The following is a 21,401-nucleotide window of genomic DNA, read 5'->3' on the forward strand; positions in this document are numbered from 1 at the left end:
ATGGGCCCTACCTCTTCCTGCTCCACACAAACCAGACATTTCAACCTGAGGTTTCTTTAGGCACCCACACAGGGTTCCAAAAGAGAAGCTGGAGGCAGGAGTTGCTCCTTCACAAGGAGCAAGCTGCAGCCCCATATCTGCCCACAGAGAAGCCCTTACCTTGGGCAGTTGTAAAAGCAGAGTCTCCAGAAGCCAAGAGCTGGTGCTGTACCACTGCCAGGGCATGGAAGGGAAAGGTGCCCGAGCATCGCTGCTTTTTGGAAATGCTTCTAAAGCCAGAAGACCCCTAAAGTCAAGGAGGCAGCATCCTCACTCCAGGCATGGAGGAGTCAGCACCCAACTCCAGCTCTGAAGGAGTCAGGGAGAAGATGAGCCCCAGCCCCCAGCAGCAGGTGAGGACAATCATCCCCATCATCAGCTGCTTGGCCCAGCTGCATTACACAGGTGCAGATATCACAGACCAGGGCCTGGCAATGAGCATGTCCAGAGAGACTAGCAGTGGTACCATCCCTCAGTGAGAGCGAGTTTTTTACTGGCACAGATTTTAAGATAAAATTCATTATGATCCTCTAGTCTGGTTCCTTGGTGGGAGCACTGGGTGCTGCTCAGCTGTGGTTTCAAAACACAAAAAGCTCTCACAGGAGGGGCATAATTCAATTTCCACCTTAGCCACAGATTTTAATGTGTTTGTGGGCAATTCTATTCCACCCCTTTGCCTCAGTTTCTCAGTCTTCCCTCAGAAGATACTGGGTAAATCCACCACTGTCAGCAAAATGTGGATGAGATGTTATTCAGGTACTTGAGACTGAAAAACATACACTCAGATCTTGTGCTGAGATGACAGACTTGTTGATCTTTAAGGTCTTTTCCAACCTTAACAATTCTATGATCTTATTCCATAAAAAAAAAAAAAAAAAAAAAAAAAAAAGGAAAAAGAAATAAGAAAAAGTCTCTACAAAGCACTACATTGTGAGCATTGTATACAATAAAACAACAGTAACTCTCAAAATGGCTGCCCATCTCTGCAGATGACAAATTTTAGGATTTAAAAGTGTCATATATCAAATACAAGATTCCTCTTCTGAAGTCCAGCCCTGCAAGGCTGGGAGCACACAGCTCTGCTGGGGATTTCGCAAGGGCCAAGAAGTTAGACAATTACTTCATTTGGAGATGGCTTTGTGTTTGGGACACATAATCTCTGAAAATTACATAAAACTGCATTAAACACGCTTCACACACTGTACTGAACATCCATCAAATGATAACAGCTGTCATCATGCTGCCCTGGTCTGAATTTGAACCTCAAAGCTCTCAGTGAAAGAGTGTTTATCAGAGATATATCTACAGAATACTCCAGACACAGAAAGCTATCACTGTGTAATCATGGCCTGTAAAACACTTGATGACTTCAGTATGCTTTTGCTACTCCTTAAATAACCCACAATCCCTCTCAAGAGCATTCAAGTCTATCCTTTGGAAAATAAAGTGAGATACAGTATTAATAAAAAGTTTGAGCGCTGCGCTCAGCTCAGTTTGTGCTTCTATTGACCGTCACACATTCAAAAAACATTAGAGAAGCTTGGTCCTCCAGAGACGCCGCCACAACAGCAAGAGAAAGCCTTGGCAATTATGTAAAGGCACCATGCTCCTGTTTTATTTAGCAGAGAGAGGTTTTGTTGTTTTGGTTTTTTTTTTACTCTTACAATCCTTTTGTGCTCCCAGATGTTTTAATTACTGAGGAAAGGGAGCGGATGATTCTGGCCATATGTTTCCATTCCGCATAGATAAATATTGTCGCCAGCCCAGCGAAGTTCCGCGGGGCTGCCGCTGATCCCGCTGACACTAAAGCTGTCGGGCCCGATAAGCATCTTCAATCCTTCAGTGAGCATGCTAATTCCGGGAACACTGAGACTGATATCCCATGAAAATATTCAATCTAGAAACAATTAGGCTCGTATTGCTGCAAAACGGTACCTCTAGGAATTTGGGTGTTCGCTTGATCAGAGCCTGGAGCAGAAGCTCCAAGCGGAGACGCTGGTGGGAGTCAGCGAGGAGGGGAGAGCAGGTGAAATGAAATGAGCTCTTCAGAGCAACAATTGCTCTGTGAAGCCTCTGTGGCCTACATTTGCCTTTCTCTGGCCCGTTCGCAGAGTCTTGGGGCGCAACAGCTTAATAAATAAAGGGATTTAGTTACAACTGCTTTATGACTTTTGTTGATGAATGCATGCAACATCAATTGCTTTTATTGCAGGGTGTTTTGAAACAAACAATGGTCAGGCTCTGGTGGTGTTTGACAGCATGAAAACACAGTTGCAAACCTTCCCCTCACAGCTTTCAGCCTAAATAAACAGTCTAATATATCCCCCAGAAAAGAATACACAACCACAGTGACTGCGGGTGGCTGCAAACAAGTTGTGAAAGTTGTTAAGCAGAAGGGAGTAATTTAAGAGGAAAGGAATTAGCTAAACGAACTGACAAGGAAGAGGGAGGCAGAACAGGGCAGCCAGTGACAATGCCAGGCTGTGAATATCCCTCATTTTTGCTGCATGAACACAGCACCAAACCCTCTCAACAGTGCTCAAATCTTGCTCTTCAGCCAAGGGTGGATGGGCCCTATGGAAGGCACTGGAGGACAGCAAGTGAGGCTACTTTTTTGTCAAATGAGACTTTTTTTTCAAAAGCCAAAATTCCAGACACCAATTTAAGGTATTAGCAATGTAAGTACAATCTTAATTTCCACAATCAAACTAATAGGTCATAATCAAGACCTTCTTTTGAAGTAAGAATACTTTTTTTTTTTTATTTTATTATAGCTTTCCGAAGACTCTTGACCCATGCCCTTCAAGCTTGTGAGCCACAGCAATCATTGCCATGAAACAAGAATCACTGCTGAGCTGTGCTGACACCACTTTTATTAAAAAACATAAAAATTACTATGCAAATCCAAAGGAGGTTGTGGGGGAGACTCATCATCCCACCACGATGTGATCCAGCTGCTGAGGACTCCTGGGGTTCTTATGCTGATCCCTCAGGAGTGACAGCACAAGATGACATGCTGTCACACCTGTCCTTTGTGGGCAGAGAGGACAGCCATCCTCTCCAAAGCTGGTCAGAGCTGGGTCAAAGGCCAATAGCCTCCAGCCCCTCTCACAGCTGCACATTTTACAGCTGTAAGCCATGGGTGTTCATTGTTACCTCCTGGCTTAACTCTGAGCCCACCGATTCACAGGTGAACCCTGCTTTTCACTGGTGGTACAGAATCAAAAGTTCTGTTTGATGTCCCATGCAAACAAAAAACCCACAGGACTGAGAGATGAATAGAGAAATTAAGAAATGCTGGGCAAAGAAGAAGGGAAAAACCTGCAGCTCATCCACTCAACAGTTCTGTATTTGTTCTCTAGGTCACGACTCCAGAGAGTAACCAGCTTTAAAGAGCACTTACATATGGCACACACCTCAGCAGAAGCTCTGTCCAAAAAAGTCTGTGTGGACAGAATACAGGAAACATTAATTTGTTATTTTCAGTGAAACTTTTTCCACCTACTCTCGTTTTCAGAGCCAGCTCCCTCCAAGATAACACTCCAAGTAAATCAAGCTGGGATAGGAGCAGGAGCCAGGCTGTACACAGAGTTTTGAGGAGCACGCCAGTGCTGTCTGCCATTAGCAGAACACACATGGTTGTTCTCAGGGCCAGTTATATGTCAGTGGAAACACCTGGGGATAAACCAAGATTCAGCAGGTCCTTGTTGAAAATGAAAAGACTCTGAAAGAGCCTAAAATATTATGCTCACTTAAATCACCTTTGAAGTAGGGCATTCTCTCACCTCACTTGGACTAAACCACAGCTACGAGACAGAAAAATTCTGAGCGTTCCTCTTACACAAGAAAAGGAGGCATTCTTGAGAGATTACAGGATATTTTGAATCATGATTAGGAACATAATAAAGGAGAAACTCATGGCTAGGCAAGCAGAGAGTCCAATCTGTTTGGAAAAAGGATGGTTTTATCAACAAGTTAAAACCTGAAATGCATCTACAGCTGAGCTTTACCTCCTTGCATCACCATTACTTGTACATGCACATAGAAATACAGAATCATGATCACAAAACCGTTTTATGTGTAACACAGTGACTGTCAAATGACTGAGCATGAACTTAAGAGCTGTATTAGGTGCCATTAACTCAAATTCTACCCTTGGTGCTCTGTCTGAGGTAAACAGAGAAAAAAAAAATCACTCGTGAGCTTGTCTCCAGCTACACTGCTCTATTTAAAAACATGTGTTTTCAGCCACCTCTAAAGCAATCAAGGAGATTTTCCTTAGTCAAAAATGTAAATTTTGTTTTGTACATCCCCATATTGTGAATGGGAGCAGAATGAGCAGCACTGAAACACTGAAAAGAAAGCTGCTCCCAAGACATTTCTGACACCGCCAGAGTAGAAATCTCCAGCTGGGATTTCCAGTTCACTTTTGCCAAAAGAAGAGACTGAGATAAGTATCTCATTTTAAAGCCCATCCAAAAAATAGCATATGGAGAAAGAATTATTTTCTGCTGAGCTAAAGCACAGGATGAAAAGTCTGGAGTTCTGAATTTTAATCTTAGTGACAGTAATTTTGTATAAAAAGTAAATCTACTGACATTAATAACTATAGAAGATTTAAGATTAGCTTAAGCAAGGTCAGAATCAGCATGTAGGTTCTGGGCCCAGCGGCATTACAGACTCCCACTGTGATCTTGGGCAAAATCCATGGAGTTATGGAGTGATTCCATGGAGTGATTTTAAGAGCCCTGAATTTTAGATGACTACATTAAGCAACTCAAAGCAAACAACCACAAAAATTATGTACTTAAAGTGCTCTGAAAATCCTGAGCTTAGCTTTTCTATGATTTAGATGTCTTGCCTTTTAAAAAATTATCACTGTTACAATGACAATCGGTTTTATAACAGTGATGTCTTTCTTGAATTCTTTACTAAAAGCAAATTACTTTAAGATTCTCAGAAGGCAACGGAGGAGCTTAAAATTATGTTTAATTTACCAGTATTTCTTCAGATGTATCAATTATCAGTACTGTAGATGAGAAAGAAGGGAATGTATCATTTCTCTCAAAGAAAAAGGAAGCACACCATAAGGAAAAAAAGTAGTTTTCCTTTCCTGTTCATGTCCCTAGTCATGACAAATGTCCCTCAGTTCCGTTATGACTGCTCAGAGTGCATTTTTACACACTTATAGACACTATATATTAATATACATATTTATGCCTATGATACCCATTTTGCTACAAAGTGCTGGTACATGCAGATTTTTTGCTATTAGAGATTGATTGCATCTGCACAAAACTTAGAAATTTACATTTTAGAGTGACCAGCTCATTCCTGTGACCTACTTCCAATGTGGTTTTACTTGGTTTTTGTTTGTTTGTTTGTTTGGGGTTTTGTTTGTTTGTTTGTTTGTTTTCAAATTATGAATAGGGAAAAAACAAGGTCTAAACCTCTGTTCACCACTAAACACTTGAGCTATGAGCTACAACTATGACCTTGTTAAACATACATCTCAAACACCTTCAGCCATGAGTATTTATGCATGCATGATAAAACACGTGAGGGTGGATGATGCCCTCTCTAGGAGCAGGACTTATTCCCATCCTGTCACCTGTCCAATTATGCCTCTTGCAGCTTGTATTTCCCCCAGCTCAGAATTTGTATAACAGGACAACTTCAAATCTGAAAACTACCATCAAAGGCACATCAGTAACATCCATTCCATGGGGTGCAGAGGAAGAAGGAGCACAGAGGGATTGTTGGCACGGGGGGATTTTCACTCCTGCAGCAATGGCAGTCAGAGACCATCAAAGCACAACCACCACATTAGTAACAATAAAGCCCTGGCCAAGCTTAAAACCTCAAGTGATTTCACAAGTAACTTAGCCCCAAAGACTTTGAAACATATTGGAGGCAGGAGGAAGATTTCTCACGTAGACTACAGAAAAGTAAAATTAAAATCTGTTACATGCTATGAGGAGAAACATCTGAGGGACTCTGAGGACAATATTCCCACCTTCCCAGCAGTGTAAAGGGGGTTTTGTTTGGTTTGGGGGGGATTTTTCTTTCTAAACTGCCTCCTCTTGCCAAGATTTTATGCCATAAATTGAACTACATCTCATGGGAGTATCAAGCATAATACAAACAAAGTAACTGTGCTTTTGATGAGCAAACAACTTCAAAGAGCGCTCTCGTGTTTATCTTGAACACGGGGTTCCCACCAGAGCCCAGATGAACCAAGTTCAGTTTCCAACAGGACATCTCCCTGCCAGAGCTCAGCCACAAGCATTTGTGAGGGGTGGGGGGAGACTTTATCATCAAATCATTTTTTCTGTGTTGCGAGTGTGCTTCAGGATGCCACTAGGAGCGGGGTGGATATGGCTCTCTCCTAACCAAACAATAGCTGCCTTCAGGAGGAAATCCCTCAGGAAACTGCCCATAAAACTTGCAGTGTGCTGTGCTTAACACCTGCCAGCCTTCATGGACTCCCACTTTGCCCAGAGCTACGTGAGGTGATTCAAACATAGATCTGCCCTCACAACACCAGGGGTGAGGTTTGAAACCAAGCTCATTAACACAGACTAAAATGAAAGATATTTTGTATTTCCATCAGCCTGAAATCTACTTGTACCACCAGGAATAAATGAAATCTCAACAAAGCACAGAAAAATAGCATTTGTATGAGTCCAGAAAAAGGAAATGTGGATTGTGAAATAAGAAAATACCAGGTTTGGATCAACCTGGTCCAGTGGAAGGTATCCCTGCTCATGGCAGGGGTTTGGGATGAAGTGACATTTAAGGTCTCCTCCTACCCAAACTATTCCATTAATCTATGAAGAAAATGCTGTTTATCTAAGCAAACTACTCTCTCAGCCCTGTACTATGACCCATCCTTTCTGGGGTAACAATAGGTTTCAGAAAGTTAATACCAACCATTCACGGAATTTTCTTGCACTGTAAGCTCACAGGCATGAACTGCCCTGCTCATATTATCAACTACTTAATTGCACAAAGGAGAGACACAATTAAGAGTGGGAACTGTTCTCATCCTGTGATTCTAGAGCGAAGACTGCAGATGTGCAGAGTTATTCCACCAGGGCCATGATGCGAAAGGTAATGGTGTGTCAGTCTGTGGCACCAAGGACAGGCAAACTGTGTTCAAATGGATCTTCTCACAGTGTTTGCCATGCTTCAGCCCCAAAACAACTCTCTCTCTCCGAAGAGGCAGATGCAATCATCTTATGAATTCATGAGGAAGCTGAAATTTTGTAAGAAGCTGATGGCAAAGAGCTGCTTTAATTATTCTCCAACTCGCTGACTCCACCTTAATCAGAATATATTAAATAAAATGTATGGATGCTGGAGACTGGAATGCTGCAGTTCATAACTACAATTAACCACTATTAATTAATATCTGAAAGATAAATGAGCCATGGGATCCATTTATTCTTGGGTTGGGAGTATTTAAATTCACAGTAGGATGCCAGCCCATTTTTCACAGCAGTGAATTAAGGGAAGTGTGAATCAAAGCTCACTGCTGTAAGATGCAGGAGACAGTTTCAGATCTGTTTGGCTCTTATCCTTTACATGGAGAAAGAGGAGACCGACACAGAGGCACCGAAATTTCACCTGGAGAACAAAGAGAAAATGATAGTGATCCCACCCAGAGAAATGGAGCCTAGGCCTCAGAACTTCCCATCCTCTCACCCAGTTCCAGCTGTGCAGGGTGGACAAGGAGGATGGATTTCCCTGAGGCTGCTCAGCACAGACACTGCCCTGCTCTACTCTGCCCTCAGCTGAGCCCAGGTGCCAAAATCTTCCTGGCCGTTACCACAGTTTGCTCAGCCTGAGAGCAACACATCCAAGCAAACAGTCACGATGTCCTTTCTCCTTTGCATCAAGGACACACCTGCTCACACTGATCCTTAAAATTCAGTCAAGACTTGTTTTGCCCTCTAATGTCTACTTATGCTTGGAAAATCCCATCCAAGGCTTGCCATAAAACACATGGGTACTTTCCGTGTCTTCTCCAGGAGAGCTAAAATGTGAAGTTTCTCAGAATATGTTGGTAGTGATGATAACGATGTTCTTTCCAGAACTGTAAGGGAGGTTGTCATTCAAGCCCCAGCAGAGCAATGGTTGCCATCATTATCAGCAATCAATTTGGCAGCAGCCTGAGGCTTGCATGGGTTAGCGAGGCAGAGGCCAACTCCCCGTGCTGGAAAGGCCAGGTGAGGTTTTCACATTCTCCAGCTGCTTCTGACAGAAATGGAAGGCTGCCCAGAGAATCATCCTGTGATGAGCTAAAGATTTGGGGTCTATCCTATGACTCGAAAAAGGGTAGAAAGGAGTAAATGAGATCCTATATTTATGTGATAATCCAAGTGTTAAAGTAGAGAAATGACTGACCCTTCAAAGGACTGAAATTCAGGTTCTTTCCCACAAGTTCCATCTTTCCTAACTGGAGTTCTACTCTAAGTCATGTGCTCTGAAAACTCCAGCATTTTTTCATTTGATTTTTCTTTCCAATTGAGATGAAAATAAAAATATTTGTCAAGGGGAATGGGTAGAGCAGAAAGTTTCAATACAAATTTCACTGGAGAAAGTAGCAATAGTTTTCGCTGCTGTTAACACAAAGCATTTTAATATTCCCTGTTAGAGTCATCTTAGAGTCCATTCAACACGAAGTTCATCTTCTTCAAACTTTGTGATGTCTGAAAGGACAGGAGAGGAAGTTCGATATTGCTGGGCCCCCAATCTCCTGAAGGACCATGTTATACCTCCTTAGCAATGATCTTTGTGTTTTAAAACCTTGATTTTCTACCAAAAGGCCTTCCACCAAAATTTCCTGAAGAGTTTTCTTTCTAAAGCGCCATTCTGGAAAAGGCTGTCTATATTCTCACAAAAGCAGGCTCTGCTGCAGGGTTTATAATATCTCCTACTTCCTTTTGAGAGCAGAAACAACAGACTTACTAACAGTATTTTGGCACTTTCAGTTCCCCAGTAATAACAAATACAAAATCCAAAAATATTTATAGATAAATACTTTTCAGCACAAGATTTAAATGAAAATTAGAGATGGCTCTTCTTGCAAAAAACCCTTGTTTTGTTCTGAGTCCTTGATACCGTAAGATCTTCTCAGTGTCTAAAAATGTTGTGGTGGAAAAACATGTCAATGATAAAACCTCTCAGAATCCAGGACATTATTTTTGCTCACACAAAACTGTCATTAATTCCAAATAATTTTAATGTGAGTTACTACACAGTGATAAAGGACTTAAGTATTCCTCAATAATACACAGATGTTATCACTTCATGCAGGAAATACCCAATCTGCTCATTTGCTCTTTGTATGCAACAAAAAGTGAGGAACAGTAATTTAATTACTGGTGAGGATCTTCAAAAGAGTCTGGTTACATTAACACCAGACCCAGAGTTTGCTGCATTATTTCCCACAGGAAAGAAAAACCAAAATAAAACCAAAATCAGTACCTCCTGCCCAATATCAAAGAGGAATTATTTTATCGGGAGCTTTTTTCCTAAGAAAATAAAAAAGAAACCGGATTTCACTGCTAATTATTTAGCAGGTTCACAGAAAAGCAAAAAGCATGTGGTTAAAATGACTGGACCATCCAGCCCTTTGTCTGTGATGAATGACTCTGTTTTCAGCAACAGTGTGAAAACAGGACTTCTTGCAGGCTGAAGAACTAGAAACACAAAAATGTAGCTCTTCTTTTCAGAGCACTCTCATTCTGTTCTGGACACCCATTGCTCCTACAAATACTTTGTCCACTCGTGGTGGATTTTCTGCAGATGGGCACAGGCTGGACGTGCCAGGCAGGGTTTGCTGAGCTCCTGTTGGGCTGCGTGGGGAGTGCCAGGGCATCCCTGCTGGAGCGTGGAAGGAGGAACAGGCACTGAAGGTGGGGCTGGACCCTGCCTGCACCTCCAGGGCCAGGACAGCCCTGCTTCTGCTCAGGAGCTGCTGCTTCTCTCGGTTTGGGGCTGCCAGCAGGGACCTTCCATGCTCAGGTGTGCAGGGCAGAGATAGGACCTCAGCAGCACCGTTCTTGCTTGGTGTGGGACCTGAGGAGCCGTGTCTGTCACCACCACGGAGCCTTTGGGACAGGAAGGGCTCAGCTAGAGAGAGCAGGAAATGCTGCCCTGCTGGAGCCAGAATATCCCTGTATGAGTGAGGAAGACAAAGAGAGTGCCTGATAGTGCTTCCTTGTGCCTATAAATCTTAACTATCTTAGGTCAAATTCTGACATGCTGGTTGGAGGCAGAGTCCAGAGCTGCTTTCTCAGTTCTGCTGCTTTTTCCAGTGAAAGAGGAATACACTGATTTATGGCCTCTAACCCCACATGAATCAGTGAATATCAGTTAATGTTTGTACAGCTCTATTGTTGGAGCTTGTCTCTTCTCTGACCCTGAGTCAATGAAACTCCACTTCCGAGCTGCACCAAGAGGGAGAAATGCAAACTAACAGCATTACAGATCATTAACCCAGAATACAACTCTCGACACAAAATGCACAGGACAAGACGGTGTTAAAAGGACGAAACTGAACACTCTGGTGCTCATTTTTAACCTCGTTGCCTCACCTCCAGTAGCACAACCAAATGTAATTACAGCCAGCAGCAAAAGGAAAATCAAGATCACAGACTCAATCCCGATTAAAATAAATAAATACGGAAAATATAGAAAGCATATGGGCACTGAAGAGCAGCATATGGATCACGTCCTGAAGTACAAGGCCTGCCATATGCTTCCAGAGCCTGGTTCAAAGGAAAACCTCGCTCCCTCCTCCCGATGTCTTTGGCTAGGTCACGAATCAGCTGCCTCCCAACATCTTGTGCCATTGGGCAAGTTTGCTTTTGAATAATGAAGGAAGTTTCAGCTCAGCATGGGGAGAATCCCAGGTAGAAAATGGGCAGATGGCTGGTCCTAGTTAAGCAGGCAGAGACTGAGATGAAGCATTCCCCTTTGCCTTCTTTCAGGCCAATCTTTGCGTTGAGTCCTACACCAGCTGTATGGATCTAAACCTCTTTACCTCCTGTTTCCTTAAGAAAATAGTCCTTAATTATTTTGACCTCCCGTGCTGACCCGCCAGCCCTGCGGGGAATGTTAATGAGCTGTTAACATTGCTTGGGATGTGACACTCAAGCAGTTTGAGGAGTTCTTCAGCCCTTCCTACCCAGGCCCCCGTTTTTTCATGCTTTGCTGGCCCCAGCCAGCCCCATCTGCCCGTGGATGTCTAGCATATGCTCTGTGCCTGGCAGTGCCCGGCAGGAAATGATGCCTTGCAGCCATCCTGGTGCCTGGCATGAGATAAGGACAATTTAGATCACAATCAAGGAACAGCACTGCTCAAGCGTGGGGCTGGGAGAGGAGGAAGGAGAAGCAATGACTGGTCCCCAAGGAGAGGATTTCCTCCAGTGATGAAGGGCAGAGACAGACTCTCCTAGATGGATGCATAGCCAACACTGAGAACTTAAAAGCACCAGGAAGCACTGAGCTCTGCACTGCTGTATGAGCCCCGTGGATGTCGTATGTGAAATGCATTTTCAACTATCGGCGGTGGCACCATGATCAAGGGGAGCAGAGACAAAAGCTCCTGCTCAGGGATACTCACTGTCTTCAACAGCTTGGGCCAGGGAACCCTGCAGGGAGCTGGCTGCTGGAGAGCACAGGAGCAGCGTGTGCTGCAGGCTGGGGTGCTGCTGACAGCGCTGATGGGAGCCAGCTGCCCCAGCAGCAGCCCGGGGCAGGCAGGGCTGAACGCGAGATGAACATATGTCCAGGGAGGGCAGGGAGGGAAGGGCTCCTGTCCCGTGGCTGCCCAATCTGTCTTCCTCTGGCTTTTGGCAATATTAAGTTTTGATTTCACGCTGGGCCCACTCACAGAGCACACACCATGGCAGAAGTGGTGTGTGCAGGTCAGCCTTCTCCACCAGGAATGGCTTCCCAACATTAGTGTCTAGTGCTGTCAGATCTGAGCACTCAGAAGTGATGGCTGAGGACTGAAGATCACAAAACAATTAAAAAAACCCAACCAACCAACCAAACAAAAAAACCCACAAAACCACAACCGCTCAAATCTTGAAGCAGCTATAACTAAAAGCAGGAAGAAATTTCATATTGTAGACTTTTGAATCTTGAAGATGTATTCAATACATTATGACAGGACATTTAAAATAAGTGTTAGGAGGAAATTCTTCACTCAGAAGGTGCTGAGCCCCCAGCACAGGGTGCCCAGAGAAGCTGTGGCTGCCCCTGGGTCCCTGGCAGTGTCCAAGCCCAGGCTGGACAGGGCTTGGAACAACCTGGGACAGTGGAAGCTGTCCCTGCCCATGGCAGGGGGTTGGAACAGGAGCATCTACAAGGTCCCTTCCTCCCAAACCACCCTATGGTGACATGGTTCAGAGAGGACTAAACTCAAGAATACAGACAGACATTCTCAACCAGCTCAGTGCTTAAGCTCCTTTCTGTTCCTGTGCTCAGCACTTCACTCTGGCTGGAGCAGAACCCATTTCCTTCCTCGTGACAAACTGTACTGCGCAGGGCTCTACTGAAAACTGCAGAACAGCAGCCCCAGCTCTGTAGAGACAGATGCGCGCTCCTCAGCTTCCCAGGCACAGCAAACCAGACTGTCTTCACACACTCACCAAAGCTCTGCAAAGTGAAAAAGGAAAACCTCCAGGAGTGCCAATGAAAACAAAGCCTGGTAATGGAAGGTGACTTACAGCTTCAGTGTCATGGCAATTAATCCCCTAGGAAAGGGATTGCTGGAGCAAAGTTTAAAATTTTGACATGAAAAGGTCACTGTGTTATCACTTTTCTCTTTGGGATCACGTTTACCGCACTCTTTGGATTGTTTCACAAAATAAATTCTCCTATTTATGAAACAGGTACAAAACTATTTCTATTTAACAGAAATAGTTGATAGAATATTGATAGAATATTGATAGAATATGTTTTAATATCTTGGTATATAGAAAAGTACAACCTGATCTCCATTTTTTGCACAGATCAAGACTCTAAACCAGTCCTGGTTTCCAATAACACAACAAATTGAAAAAGAAGGACCTATCCTAATTCTATCCTTAGCATCCAATTAAAATGCACTGAGGAGATGTTGCTAAGTCAAATGACTGCTAGCTGCAAAACAAACAAACAAACAAACAAACAAAAAACATATACAGACTTTCACAACATTTCAGATTAATTTTCCATCAGAATTTAAGATTTATATTGAAAAAGAAAAGCATTATTTTGAACAATTAAGCTAAATGCATATAATCCTAACTGTGGCTGATAAGCTCACATTTTCTTTTTCCTTCTTTCTACTTTTTTGTTTGTTTGTTTTTTATGAGAGATTATCAGATAAATTTTGACATATTAGCTTGCCTAAACCTAGACAAGAAAAAAGTAAACATGCCACTTACTTAAAGTTACTTAGCTTGAACCTCCTATGCATAAGTGATTGGATAAAGTTTGCTACTTGTTCCCAATGAAGATGTTGGGACATTTAAAGGGAAGATGACTGAAGGAATAATGACAGCATTGAAGTTTGAATTTGGAGTTCTGATTAATATTTTCAGTTGTCTTATAGGCTTGTTATATAACCTTGTACAGGGAGGGAAAAACAAAACAAAACAAAACAAAACAAAACAAAACAAAACAAAACAAAACAACAAACCTCCCTCCCCCCAAAAAAAATCAAACCAAAAAACAAAACCAAAACAACACATTAATCTTGTCTTAAAATGCAAATCCCAACTAATCTACCAAATAGAACCCTTCAATAGCTAATTGAATTGGCTTTCAGCCCCTCAGAAAGAAGAGGGTGCAGAAGTCCACCAATATTTGCAAATTCCAGATTAAATTCTCATAGCCTGACTCCCTTTGTTCAGATCCCCTGACACTCTGGAGGTGGGAGCACCTGCACACATCTAAAGCAGCGAAGAATAGAGGTTCCCGTTTCAGCCGGGATGCAGAAAATGTAAAACTCTGCCTATCAAATAGAGGATTAGGAAAATAAGAATGTAATTGAGTGGAAGGCAGCAGAAGTTGGAAGGTGTCCACAGGATAACTTAGTTCAATTGAAGGATCAGTTAGTGACCGTACCTTCCTATAAAACAGAGTGGATTTCCCAGCAAAACTTTGTTTTCTGGTTGTGTAGGGGAGTGGATTAAACAACAGCAGCCCCAGAGATCACATCCTGATGTGAATTTCAAGAGTTTGAAGTTTGCATTAAAAAAAAAAAAAAAAAAAAAAAAAAAAAGGTAGGTGGAAAATACACAAGGCCTCCCCAAACAAGGAAAAGAAATTATGATGAAAGAAAAAAATACTCATTGTTAATAATGTTCTATTGGAAGGTGGAAGATTTGCAGAAGAAGATAACTAATTCTCACTCAAGGCAATTAGTGGCCCTAGAGGGAGTGGAGTGTGAGCAGGGAGCTCAACATGTCTCACGTAATTCTGCTTAGGAGTGACTGGGCAGCAGCCAGACCTGGATTATCTCAAACTGATAGAGGGAGCACACGTGTTTAGAAAGAAGAACGAGTGCCAAATATGCAGCTCCTCGCTCCCATAAAACATAAGGTGTTTTATTTCTGCATCAGATGTTTCAAACACAATTGACTTCTATTAAGTTTCAATGTAAACCACTTTGCTTTCCTAATGTAGCATGAACTTTAACTGTGGCCATTTCAGAGACATTACATGGATACCATATTACCAAACAAAAGATACACATTTGCTGTCTCTCGGAATTATTTTTTTTTCCCTTTCTCGCTCACCCTGTCTGGAACCTGGACTCCTTTCTTCTTTTCAGCTCTTTCTCATTTATATCAATACATATGCTACAGGAATTTTCCAAAACATTTGTCATAAATATTGTGTCCTTGTTGGGAGATAGGGGGAAAAAAAAAAAAAAAATTGCTTTGTTTTATAGGACACAAACAGAAAGGAACTGAAATAATGTTCTAACTAGCAGGTATTTACTGGTCAATGGTAAGTATTTTGTGGACACCAAGAATGGCAATTTCCCTTCCATCCTAAAGGTTGGGCTAGTCAGGGGTTATTTGGAGGGGGCAGTGCAGTTGTGCTGAAATAATTCTGGCAGAAAACTCATTGTTCTGCATTCACAATTACTGGAATACGCATCCTATTGCATTACTGATCAAAAGGCAGGACAGTATGAAGGATTTCATTTAATCAGGCGATGAGAAAGGCTGCTGATTAGTTGGCTAATTCTGGCTCACAGGCTAAAACTTGATCACAGGTTTTCTAACAGCAAATTAAAGGTAAAGCCAAGGAAAAGTCAGAAGTTTCAGCTGGCAAGAGTTCACGGGACTCCTTTCTCCAGTTTTGATTCATAAGTAACTTTGTGTAGCTTGACTTCCAGGTCTGCAACTGAAACCTTACAAGCAAAAACTGAATGCCTTGTTTCACGGCTAGAAACAAACTGCACATTCCTTATGAGAGGTGCAGGGACAGAAGCTTCAGGTCCAGGTCTGCAATTCTTGCTGAACTCTTTGCCCCACATTTTGTAGGTTGCATTTTTCTTGGTTTTTGGTACAGTTAATCCCATTACTTTATTAAGCAAACCAGAGATAAACAGATCTATAATAAACTTCTGAACTCTTAAAAAAAGTGAAGGAGAGGACACAAAAAGGCAGAAACCTCATCCTGAAAACTGTTATTCCACCTTTCAGGAACTTTCTATGCACTCCTTCACAGCAGAGCTCTTGGGATGTGCCACATCCATCTGAAGAGGGACAGCCACAGTACACCCAGGATGGCTTGTGCTCACCTGGGCTGATTTCTCCAAGCTGTGCCTCTGTGTCCTGCCTGCTTGCAAACTTGTTCTCCCAGAGGACATAAGCACATCTAACCACACTTCATGTCAAAAATCCTACAATTCAAGTATTTCTCAGCCTGAGTTCCCAGAGCCTTTTCAAGGATCTCCAAATTGGTCAAATAATCTGGAACCAACCTAAAAGAGAAGTTGTGGCTGCCCCATCCCTGGCAGTGTTCAAGGCCAGGTTAAATGGAGCTTGGAGCAACCTGAGACAGTGGAAGTTGTCCCCGCTTATGGCAGGGAGTTGGAACCATATTATCTCTAAGGTTCCTTCCAAGCCAAACCATTCTATGATTCCATGAAAAAGCAGCCTGAAGCTCTTCAGGGACAAACAAAACCTCTGGAACAGCATTTTCAGCCTCTTAAGAGAAAGCAAGAGCTGCCAATGGGATACACATAACATGCTCTTGCCCTCTGAACCAGGCTCTTCCCACGTAGCCCGTATCTACTCAGGAGAGGATAACGACGTCCTGTCTCAGGAGCCTGCACCAGCTGCAGGAGCAAACAACAAGCGAACCCACTGCGCACAATGGATGAAGTGTGAAATTAGTTCTGTCATCTCCACACACACCACAGTGAATCAGGCCTTCCTGAGAGCTTCAGCAGATCAAAATTTCCAGTTGTTCAATTTGAGATCAAGGCAAGAGCGCACAGGACCCTGCCCCACTGCTCTCCGACGGGCTAAGAGGCCAAAATAAAAATGAGGCTAAACAAACCTGCTGGGAGAGGACATGAAGGCGTGGGGGGTGGAAAGAAATGACCACTTCACCTTTTGGTGCTTTTAGTGGATTCTAATTAGGAATCTGGCAGTGCCACCCACTCAGCGGGAAGCCCACATTATTAACGCTGGCATCAAAAGCAAGCCGACTGCAATCTGCAGGAGCGGCTGCCGAACTGGCACAGCCTCCCCTCCGCTCTTGGCCCAAGCACCACAACAGATGTCTGAAGGGTTGGTGTTTCTTTTCCTAGCCCTACCCCCGCTCCACATGACCTTATGCCAGAGATTACATGTACAAGTGCCAAGGTAAAGGTCCTTAATGGGTCAAAGAAACATCCTTTAAGAGGCTATTTCTCTAAAATCTAATTTTAAGCAGTACGTTGGGGCTGTGCACGAGCATAGTCTTGTGGGGGACACAGAGAAATGTATTACCATTCAGCTGTAATTATAGTAATCTAGTATAGTCAGTGCAAAAAAACAATGGCCTTTCCTCTCTTGTTATTCTGAATCATTTGTAGATGTTCATGTTTTAATCATATTTTCCACACGAATCGATATGAGAGAGAGAACGACAGAGAGATAATTATGTGCGCTGAACAAATATTCTACCTAACGGAGGTTGTGCTGGGAAGGGCTGCTGGTAATTAATGAAGAACTGCCACACGCTTGTCAAGTGCAAGCAGCTCTTTAAGGGCAAGCCATCATTTCAAATTGGGAGCTCACTGAGACTGAACAGAATTGGAAAGAAAATAATAAAGTTTGGTACCATCTCCTTCGGCACCGGCTTCCAAGAGCGAGCAAAGGAGGTTTGCACATGGAATGCAAAAGGTGCCTGGTGTCTGCTTGTGCCGTGTGAATGCAGAGCACGGCCTTGGCTCATTTAGAGCATGATCAAGGGGCACAATCTTCCCAAGGAGATGCGGAACTAAAGGAAAGTGTCATGATTGTATGGCTGAAACCCTAAATATTTATTTCAGCTCATTTCTCTGACTCAAAAACTCTCTTCACACCAAGGCAAACCTCTCAAGGGGATTTTTAAGGATCCACCTGAGTGGGACTTTTAAGGATCCACCATTAAGCAGAATCTTTGCAAGACCTATGGTGGTTTTAGACCTGGGTGGGAGAAAATAAAAAAGCCCAAAAAACAAAGCAGAAAAGCATTTCTTTTCCATACAGATCCATACAGAGGAAAGCAGAGAAGCCACACTCTGATCTCCCAAGCCCTCAAGCAGCACCCCAAGTCCTGGGCTTTTCAATCCTTTCCTGTTAAATTCAACTTCCAGCATTCAAATGAGTGTTATAATCACTGTGGCGCAGCAGACATCGAGCTTGAATTATAATATACTACCAGCTCAGTGTGCCAAAAGCACTTCCCTCTCTCTCTCCCTTTCCACACCAGTTCTCCGATTTCTCAGCTTTTAAATACCCTCTTGTTCTTTCTACGCACTCATTGTGCAACACAATTTATTTCTGCAACACATCGTTACAGCAAGGGAAGTGTGAGGGGAGGTGGGGACAGCAGACATGCAGAGGTGTGAATGGGTGGTAACGAACTAAGTGCTATAGTGAGCCACCAGTCAACACCTTGAGGTTTCAAAAGAAGGGGGAAAGACCGGGAAAGAGAAAGAAATGTATTTTCATGTGCTTTATAACTTCCATGGATATTAGAGAGCCCCTGTGCCAAGGCAGATGCTGCATTACCGAGGCACAGTGCACTGTGTCAGCCACAAAGAACACAGACCTGTACATGTGCCAATATCAGCACTCCATCATCCATCCCTTGCAGCCTCTTTGTCTCTCTTTGCCTCACCTCTTTTTGCAAAGCTTCTTTCTCCACAAGAAGGAAATAAATGCTTTATAAGAGGAGGAAAAGCCCCCGCCATTTCACTCATGCATCCCAACCAGCATTCCCAGTCACAAGATAAAGACACTAAACAACCACAGGGAAAACCTCTTACATTTTTATATTCATAGTATTTCCTAACCATTATTTTAGCATTATATTTGCATCCAAAATGTTCAATAGCTACATTAATTTTACTGGGAGGATAGGGTGAGGTTTGAAGGACCTCAAATCCTCTCTTATCAACCATTTTAAAACCATTCAGGAGGAAAACGCAGCTCAATACAAAAGCTACAGATTCGGTGAAATGCTTGTATAGAAATAGTGCACCATCAACCATCATTTGTGTGGGTGTGATGAAACTCTACTCTTAGTGACTTTACTGAAACTCCAGCTTTATCTTTAAACCCCTCCAAAACCAGGAAAGGAAAACCTGTAATGGATGAGGAAAGGAGACAAAGCAGAAAAAAAGAAACAAAAAACCCAAAACACAACAAACCCACCCAGCTTAATATTATCCATTACACTAAATAAATATCACCCAAGCAGTCAATGCTGGACCTAATATTGTGCCACCTTCACCTCTCATTGCTTGTTGGACGAGGGAAACCCTGTCACTTTGAAAAGGCTGAATCCCAGTTACCCACTGTGCACGGTGCTCCTCTGTAAAAGGGGAAAAAAACAAAATGTCGAGGAGCCAGGAGAGGGGCTTTTAGCTGTGCATCAGATCCTCAAAACCCAAGAGACAAACTGACCTGCAGTCTGTGGGCTGAGACACGGGAGCACGAACTGGGAGGAAGATAACCAGAACGGGACTAGGCAGGGATGATGCATCGCTGGCAAAAGAATGAACCCTTAAAATATCCTGCACCTTCCAGCACAAGCACTTGTACCCCACATTCCTGCTGGAGCAGGTGCAAGAATGCCTTGGCAGTAAATGGGCAGCAAATGATAAAACCTATTGTACAGGAGACAAGTTAAGGAATGGCATACAAGGAGAAGAAAGGGAATTCATGGATGGGCAGCCTTTTCCTAAAGACAGATATCCGCACACTCTGAGTGGCCCCATTCTTTCCAAGGGGGTTTGGTGAGTTTTCGGGGATCATAACTCACTCATAAGAATTTGAATTACAGCTAAACTTGGTTCTTCATGCAAGTTTCCAGCCCCAGAAGTAACTTTTTTTCTCCCCTTTGGGTTTAGTACAGAAAATCACATGCATGTTTTGGAGTTAGGATAGCTCAAAGCAATTGGAGCTGATGGTTTCAAATGGTCTCAGCACTAATAGCCAGTTTGGGAATCTCTTGCTTTCCTAAGAAAGAAACCCAGAGGATGGCTCAGGGGACGATCCAAGCCTTGAGCTGGCAATGCTGCCCTTTTCTGTCTTGGAGACAGAATTTCACTTGAAGTCCTTATCTGGATATTGACCAAATTAATACAACATCAGCTGTACCAGATTCTGGAAACAGCCTGGGGACCCACCTGCAGGAAACTGCTTCACACTGGGTGACCAGAACATGAAAATTCTATACAAGGACTAATATATATTTTCTTTTTTAAGGTGAAAAAATACAAATACTTCTATATTTTTTATTGCCTATTTTAACAAATAACATGTTCTACTACCTAATGTTTACAAGGTCTTGAAAACCACAGCTTTTATGTATATTCCAAATCACAGTGGTCATGATTCACCTTTAACATCCAGCCACAAGTAAGGAGACACCAGGGGCACAAGCCTTAGACATGAAACCCTGGAATGTGAAGTGTCCAGAGACAAGAGATCATGTCCTGTTCTGGAAGATGAAAAGCAATTTTAGAATACGAGACAGAGACGGGATGGATGAGAGAGCTACAAGGGAGAATGGTTAATTAGAGCATAATTTTTGTACTCGGTTTAACAAAAAGCACATCTCCAGTAAGACCAGGAGAAACTGCATCCACTGTTAACTGAAAACAAGGCCTGGACTCCTCAACAGCTATTTTCTGTGAGATTCTCCTTTAGGAGAATATCTACAGCTGCATCTATTTAGTTTTAGCCTCGCTGATGTCTACTGTCATTGTTCAACTACTTTATAAGTGGGTCACCCTTAAGAGAGAGCCGAAAACGCATTTCACACTGCCAGAACCACAGAGGGAACCACTTGCCTCTGTTTTGCACGTTATCAGTTTACTGCAATCGCTGCAGAGCATTTTAATTTTCTACCTAGGTTCTCTGTTCCTGCTGTGGAGACTCCCCTCCCACTCCTGATATTCTGGTTGCTGCAGAACCACAAGCTTCTTTTCCCACCACTGTGCTTTCAACAGGTATTTTTTCTTAAATGTGTGAAATCTTCCTTTCCAACTGGGCCATCATCCAATCTTTACAGAGCATACCTTACATGAGCAGGTGCTTTGTATCGAGCACAGATGCCCAGAAATGCACAAGCCGACACATTTGGGTAAGAAATGCTGCCAGCACAAGCTTTCTCATTAGGTTTCAGTTCCATCCTTAGCTAGTGCTGCAGAAGTGAAGAAAACAGAGTTTTTCATGGAGCCTCACAGCTCCTGTAACAGCCAGAAGTGGTTACGACTGAATATGCATGAACAAAAAATAAACAAATCCGGTATATTAAAAATAAATAGTAGCCAAGTCCTGTTTTCAAAGAGGGATTTCCTGGCAACAGGTCGTGTTGTGGATGCCTTCCCCACCTAGCATTCAGTGGCAGCCTCACAGGAGCAGCACATGTCTTTGGTACAGACATGCACGATCACTCCTTTTCAAACTCTGATCACCAGGAATGTGCCTGTGCAGAGGAGGAAATTTGGGTGCACAGAGTTATTTGTACCTGCAAACTGAGCAGCAATCAGCTACAGCTCAGCCATCCATGGCTTGTACACAAGGGCAGCACTTTGAGTGCCAGAGATCAATTAGAACACTGGCCAACCACAACTG

At 43.1% G+C, this 21,401-nt stretch overlaps 1 long non-coding RNA gene across 12 annotated transcripts in view; it reads right to left on the reverse strand.

Annotated features, from left to right (window-relative positions):
* The window catches only part of LOC120760147 (uncharacterized), a 383,062-nt gene that overhangs the window by 201,887 nt on the left and 159,774 nt on the right, over window positions 1-21,401 (reverse strand). The window contains exon 1 of one of the 12 annotated variants that reach the window (XR_009208365.1): window positions 160-323. The exons of the other annotated variants lie outside the window; for them this stretch is intronic. This is a non-coding gene — a long non-coding RNA (uncharacterized LOC120760147). Of the gene's footprint in view, window positions 1-159; window positions 324-21,401 lie in introns of those variants that run through there. 12 annotated transcript variants of the gene reach the window in all.

Source organism: Hirundo rustica, chromosome 16, assembly GCF_015227805.2.
Source record: "Hirundo rustica isolate bHirRus1 chromosome 16, bHirRus1.pri.v3, whole genome shotgun sequence".
Lineage (NCBI taxonomy): Eukaryota > Metazoa > Chordata > Aves > Passeriformes > Hirundinidae > Hirundo > Hirundo rustica.